Source organism: Gastrolobium bilobum, unplaced genomic scaffold (assembly GCF_033153095.1).
Source record: "Gastrolobium bilobum isolate Gb01-03AN ecotype WA unplaced genomic scaffold, APGP_CSIRO_Gbil_v1 utg2933, whole genome shotgun sequence".
Lineage (NCBI taxonomy): Eukaryota > Viridiplantae > Streptophyta > Magnoliopsida > Fabales > Fabaceae > Gastrolobium > Gastrolobium bilobum.
In genome coordinates, this window is record NW_026898380.1 from 227692 (window position 1) to 235373 (window position 7682).

Below are 7682 nucleotides of genomic sequence, written 5' to 3' on the forward strand. Positions count from 1 at the left end.
TTTTACATATTTTTTGTTTTTCTTGGGCTTCCATAGACTAGAATCATGACAGGTGCAGTTACACGTAAATGCAAACCTAGGTAAGACCCAAATTGGATATTCCATATTGGTAAGATAAAGCGGATCAAGAAGACGTCTGTCTTTAACTGAGAAAGCTCCCAATAGAGACATAAAACCGCTATCGGAGTAGCCAGTGAAGTATATGCAGCCTTCTTGAACTCCAAGAAAGTCTTTAGCTGGAAGAGATTCACAATTGAATTCACCAAGAAACAAATCTTGCTCTCCCAAGGTGTTCACATTCACGAGCCTGGGTGGGGTGCAGTTTTCTTGTACCTTAAAAACATCAAAGCCAATCGTTGGCGCACGAAATTCAAAATCACAATAATACCTCTTGACAACCAAAACACTTCCATTAGACACCACCAAATATACTTTCAAATTAGCATCTGATAGATTCTTGGTTGACTGCTTAGAATCTATACTATGCAACAAAAAGAGCACTGATGATTCATCATCAACTCCAACTCGAAATATATCAACTTTTGTACCGTCTCGCGTAATAGCATAAAGTTTGTCTTTGTGAAAAGTGAGATTCCCATATTCTTTATCACCCCGATAGCCTTTCCATGCTTTGTCAGATCCTATCTTGCACCATACCAAGTCACCACCGTAAGTAACAGCTGCAGCCATGATAGGATTTGAATTGACACATGTTGAAATTGTGAAAGACACAGGAGTGTCCATGCCACTAACACGGTATCCCTTTGACTTGAGGAAAACCGGCATCGTGGTACGAGGCGGGAGTTCAATTCGAACTTTTGAGAACAAGTTGAGAATAAAGATTTTGACTTGAGATTTGATAACTAACCAGCCCTGGATAGATCCCTTAATGCAGGAATCACGGAAAGGCCTAAATGGTTTGTAGATTTTAAAATCCTTCTGACGATGAGAGGGACTAACAACAAGATTGTATTTTGAACTTTGATCATTGTTATCAATTAACCAAGGGGTACTGTTTGGAACAGCAAGGTGGGGTTTGTTGTAGGTACAAGAATACCAACCCTTGCATACGCTGCCAAATCGAGCTTGATCAGGAAATTCTAAATCCTTGTAAATCGTCTCTATGATGTCAGTTGGCATCTTGGACCAATCTACAGGGCTCATGAGTTTTCTTTTCTTGTTTTCCATCCTGCAAGAGTGTCCGTTAGGTGGTAACATTAATTAGCAATTCAGTTAAGATCGTGAAATCGTTGCATCGGTTGAAATATGGAATTAATAACGTGGAATCAAATAAGAACACACATTATTGATACCCGTTTAACAACAAAAATTCAAAACAGGGGACAACTGGTTATATTTAAAGAAAATGATCAAGATTATAGTACTAATCCTACTGTTTTCTTGAAAGAAAATGATCAAGAAATAAAAAGAAAACTCAATTATAATAACGCGGAATCAAATAAGAAACAAGAAACAGAAAAGGGGACAGCTGATACTCGTGGAACAGACATTATTGATACCCGTGGAACAACAAAAATAAAAAAAGGGGACAACTGGTTATATTTAAAGAAAATGATCAAGATTACAGTACTAATCCTACTGTTTTCTTGAAAGAAAATGATCAAAAAAATTGAAAGAAAATGATCAAGAAAACACTGCTGATCCCAAGAACACAATTATAATAATACACAAATAAAAAGAATTGGGAGGAACAAGAGACAAGAACAAACCTTCGCTGCTTCGCAAGAAGATGAGGAGCCAGAGGAGAGAATTCTTAATCCACAAGAAAGAAGGGAGTCTATATTATTACACTGATGATATATGTGTCTATATACTTAAATAGTTTTTTTTTCTGGCGGTTTAATGTTATGTATCAGAATCTTTTATGGAGAGATTTAATATTAACGGATCTGATCTCATCGGTTTCAAGTGCTTCAATTTTAAAAAAAAAAATCAAACGGGCTTTTGTCTGTTGACCACAAGAAGTGGCTTAATTAAGACTTCTGTAAAAGATGTTATTAATTATTCATGTTCTTGAATACAATAATTAGTTAAGAAATTAAAATGAGAAGTATTAAATAAAAATATAAAATCATTTAAAATATTTTTTTTTAATTTTCTTTTTTCAATAATTAAAATAATTTAGTTATTAAATAATGTATTTATAAAAAGCATCAAGTATTTCTTAAACAGCTCTACAGATACCCGTTACCCATTAAAAAAAAAATAATAATAATAATAATAATAGTAAACACTAAACAGAGAATAATATGGTAATAATCCTCCGAAATTGCTAGAAATATATCATTGATTTTAAATTATTTATTACTTTTTTTTGGTAAACAAATTATTTATTACTTTTCAAGCCACGGGAAATGTTAGTTTTTTTTTTTATCTTTATCTGATGATATTTTCAATAAATGAAATGAAGATGTAACCTACTCAAATGTAATTTTAACGTAAAACATTAAATAAAAATTATTTTGAAATTGAGAATATTATTTTTAAAGGATAATACTTATTGTGTAAAATAAATATGGACAAGTTATATTAAAATTTGATTCTATGAAACATGGAATCACACTAATCCCACCTACTTGAAAGAAAATGGCGGCAATTCCATGAAATAAAACTTGAAAATTAATCACTATATTCTTTGTTTTGTAAACAAACATATAAATACTAATTCCATGAAAATATAACTCAGAATAAAATCACTAAATTGTGTAGCAGAGATGAAACGCAAGAAAGAGTATAGATCCCAAGAACATAATTGACACAAATAAAAAAAAGTGTTTAATTTTTTTGCTTCTCTGCCAAATTCACATAAAAGTAATGGATCTCACTAACTTCTTCTTACTCTTTTTTTTTCAAAGTAGGACCCACTCACTTTTATGTGAGTGTGACAGAGAAATTTTTTTTACAGCAAAAGCATAAACAATCTAATCTGGCTTCACACTGCCGTTCTTTTCATGTTTTTGCATAGTCCTACAGTCTGGCTTCTTATGACGAGACTTCTCACAATAAAAACACTTCAACTCATATTTTGGCCTAGACCGGCCTCTGAACTTGTCACGACCCCGACTCTTGCTACAGTCAGGGGTGTCAGACCTTCCTCTGTTATCAGTCACGTTAATCTTATATGTGCTGGTTAAACTTCGTTCCTTTATCTTGGACTCTTCATTTAGGACGCTGTCTGTCACGACATTCATCTTCAATTTTTCATCAGGAGTCGAGTTTCTTAATGTCACTACTAGAGTATCCTAACTTTCTGGCAGCGAGCTCAACAACAACAGTTTCGTCAGACTAATGCAGTCAAACACGTCAAAAGAGATTGACGGAACCAGTTTTGTCAAGTATTGTTGCAGGACTACTAGTCCATGTCAAATTCTACATACAACCAAGTAGGAGGAGGTGATGGCACCCAGTCCCGTCAGGGACATTAATGGCACTCTCACTTCTCATCAAATCCATATGTACCAGTCCCGTCAAATACATTGACGAAACCAAATCAGTTAAATAAAACTAATCTTGTCAAAGTGTTTGACGGTATCTATCTTTTGACGAGACTGGCACACATGGATCTGATGTGGAGTGAGAGTGCCGTCCATGTCCATGACGGGACTGGGTGTCATCAACTCCTAGGATTGGTTGTCGTTTGCTCTTGCGACTGCTTGTAGAATCTGACGTGGACCAATAGTCCCACAACAATACCTGACGGGACTGATTCCGTCAATTCCTTTAACGTGTTTGACTGTATTAGTCTGACAAAACTTATGAAATATATTTTTAGTTCGAAAATCTTTCAACAAAAAATCTTAGTACGATGCTTTTGCCTGATAAAATGTTATCATTTAAGGAAAGCTGTTATTACAGAATAAATTTATGATTCAAAAATTTTTCGACCGAGTTATGTGTTCTCTTTTGCTGGCATGCACGTGCACACAATGGTGGACCCACTCTCGGGCAAATATTCGTGACTGCTCTATATATGAATTGATTTCAACAAATATAAGAAATAAATCAAATTGATTTCAATTCATAATCCACGAAAATAAAATAAAATTTGAGGCCCATATACGTCATAATTAGTTTCGCCTATTGGAAGCAAACAATTTTCACATCATAGCTATAAATAATTATTTATCAAACTACGAACACGTATTTTGAAATTTTCTTGTATAAAAAAAGGGCTAAAGGCACACTTGACTTGTTTTATCAAATTAGACAAATAGAAGAAGAAAATAGTTAGTTCAATTCTCATGTAATGCAAAAAAAAAAGAAAATAGTTAGTTTTAATAATATTCAATAGAGTAATATTATTTGTACATTATATTTGAGTCACATATCTAGCAATTCAATTAGAGTGATTTAATCACTTAACTGATAGAAATTTTTATAATCATTATGTGCTTCAATCAATTGTAGTTTTTCTTATTTTTATAAAAAATGAGTTAAGTCATGATCCGTATAGGAGTGCAGCATAAAGTTCATTTAATTAAGGGATCATTTAATTAAGGGTCCATTTAATTGGGTAAATTGATTAGTGTAAATAACAGTGTAGTTGTACTATATCTTTGATACCATGTTGTATTATATCTAAAAGGGATCGTTTACTGATAGGGAAATTAAAAATAATTTTGAACTGAATTCTTATTTTTCGTTTGACATTTTCATGCGCTGTAGAGTAAAATATGCCATTGGTCTAGCGCCTTTAATGCCCTATTCTCTATTATGATATGTTGATATATTTTAAATAAATGAATTTATATCCGGTGTATTTTTGCTTTTAGGAATTGCAGTATGACTTATTTCATTATTAAATTAAATGGTTTCTCGTCAAGATGCCAATATCTTGGATTTTACCTTAAATTAAAATATATATACATGCGATTTTGATACCCATATACTAGAATCGGAGGTGGTGGAGATATTTAACAATATTTTTTTTATTATAATTTTTTGATTTGAGATTTTTATTGGATTTGATTGAAAGCTTTAGAGATATATCTTTATGTTTGTGATAGTGGGTCAACAAAAATATTTGGATAGAAATAAATACATTTGGTATGAATAATTTTAAAAAAAAAGTTATTTGGTAGTTATGTGTCTTAGATACCTTGAATTCAACATGAATAAAAATACATAAATCCATATGTTACAATTACGGCAAGTATACAGATCATTTCAAGTAATAAAGTAGTGAGAAAGAGTATCGTCCCACGAGGATTAAAGCACCAAGTACTATTATAACTATTCCCTTTAATTTGGACAATCCAATTTGGTTTAGAGAATAAATTTTCAATTAAAATAGAAATAAAAGACCAAAACTTAATTGCAATAAAAATCAAGAACATGCAAGAACACAAGTAAAAAGTATGATTGAAGAAACTACGATAAAGAACTGTAGCTAGGGCACACTTCATCTTTGATCCCCCTTATTAATCTAAATTAATTCTTATAATCAATTATTTTAATTTTTTAGACATTACATCTTCTTTAAATTAATTGGTTAAACCCTAATGTCTTAATGTATTTAACCCTTTAACTCAATTAGAACTCTAATATCTCAGTAATCATTCTTGAATTAAGCATTAAGTTCAATGAATTAAGAAGTCTGCAACTCATTCAAGCCTATGTGTAGAACATGTACAAATTGTTATTTTACCACACTCAGAATTAAAATTTCAATATGTCTATTGTTAGCTTTAACCCTTAAAGCCCTATAAGAGTGATCAGTTCTAATAAAGATATAGAATTTTCGTTCAAGGTAAAATAAAACTAATTGAAATAAAATAAATATAAAAACAATTTAAATATCAAAAGGGTTCACATGAAATCCCATGACCCTACCTACAACGGAAAGCTAGTCAGGCATAGTTGGCTTAAACACAATAAAGAATGAAAAAGAATTCATTAAGAAGAAAGAAAATAAGGAGAAGAAGAAGAATCAAAGGTCTTCAAACTTCAATTTTTCTGAAATTCTGATCTCCAACGTAAGCCTCCAAGAATTGTCTCAATTTCTTGATCTCTCTAAAGTCTCCGGCCAAAGATCGCCAATAAGGGTTTACATCCTCCTTTTTATAGCTTGATGTCAAATCTGCCCAAATCTTGACCAAATCTGTAATGTAGAATCCTCCTTAAACTGTAATTTGATCTCCATTCAAATTGATCACGTGCTTCCTGCGCTACTAGCGCGACAAATACAACAAAGGCATCTGAATCCCGTGCTACTAGCGCGGATACCGCGCTAGTAGCGCAGCAACACTATATGTTGGGGAATTTTCCCGCGCTTGTAACACGGCACTTCTGTGTTGTGAAAAATTTGCTGCGCTACTAGCGTGGATCTCGTGCTTGTAGTTCGGCAGCTCTGTCTTTTGCTTTCTCTTGTGCTTAAGAACATGTTCTTTTCTAGTACTTTTTTCTACAAAAACAACAGAAATTTAGTGAGAGAAGAATTGAGCATAGTTTATCAACTTAATAACAAATATAAGCCTTTTTTTCAAAGTGGATTAAATTTTTACTCTTTTTAACTTAGAAAAATATATACGCTGGAGGCATATCACCATGATACCTTTGATATATACTCCATTTAGAATGTGGCGTTATTTATGGATGTAACTTATTTCTTTGGTGGTTGATTTGCATAGGGAGCAAAAACTCCTATTTGGATCACTTGAGTGATCATTGCAAGCTATGACGCATAAGGTGTTTCTGGAACCAATATTGATATAATCTTTACCAAATTTTACTTGTGTGGTGATAAAATTAAATGTGATTTTATGGTATATTTATAAAAAAATTATTGGAAAATTGATTCATTGTATTTGGGAACTCCTATGTAGTTATGATGAAGTATTGATTGCTCCGAGCTTCTAATGCTTGCTCTGATATTTTTATTTTATTAATGTGCATGCTTTCACTTGAACTGTTTAAATGCAAAACTTAGTTGAGAATACTATTATTTGAATTTATGATCGGTATGGATGCTAAAATGTCTTATGGGTTGTATCAATATTTTGGGAAAAAGAAATTAATTTCGGTGCAAGAGTTTTCATGAATTACTACGAGTAATTGCCACCAAATGGGATTATTTATATTGGTTTGTGAAAATTTCTTTGTAAAGTTTAAGAAATAATTTTGGTTATTTCAAGCAATTTCCTACCTAAAGGGGGTAATTGTGTGTTATAATTGCGAACTTGTTAGGGATGAAGTTAATAGAGGTGCATTGATCTAGGTGATCTGCCTGCCCAAAGGGGACAAATCTCTGAAGTCAGTGTATGTTCACCGAGCAACTTTTCTTTGAAGTTATAGATGAAGTTATTGGAGGCACATTGGTCTAGGGATCTGTCTGCCCAAAAGGAGTGGATTTTTGAACCCAATGTTGTGCTCATTGATTAACTCATATGAGATTCTGACCTTGGTTTGTGCATTCTGCCCAAAGGAAAATGTACTATTATGTTGGTCTTGTTATGCCAACCTGTTATGCTCAATAATTAACTCATCTTGAGCAACTTCTTCTTGAGATTATAGATGAAGTTATTGGAGGCTCATTGGTCTAGGAATCTATCTGCCCAAAGGAGAATGTACTATTATGTTGGCCTCGTTATGATATCTTGATTTAATTGAAGGTGTATATTTTCCTATAATTTATCCTGATGCGTTCTTGTTTGGCCTCAAGA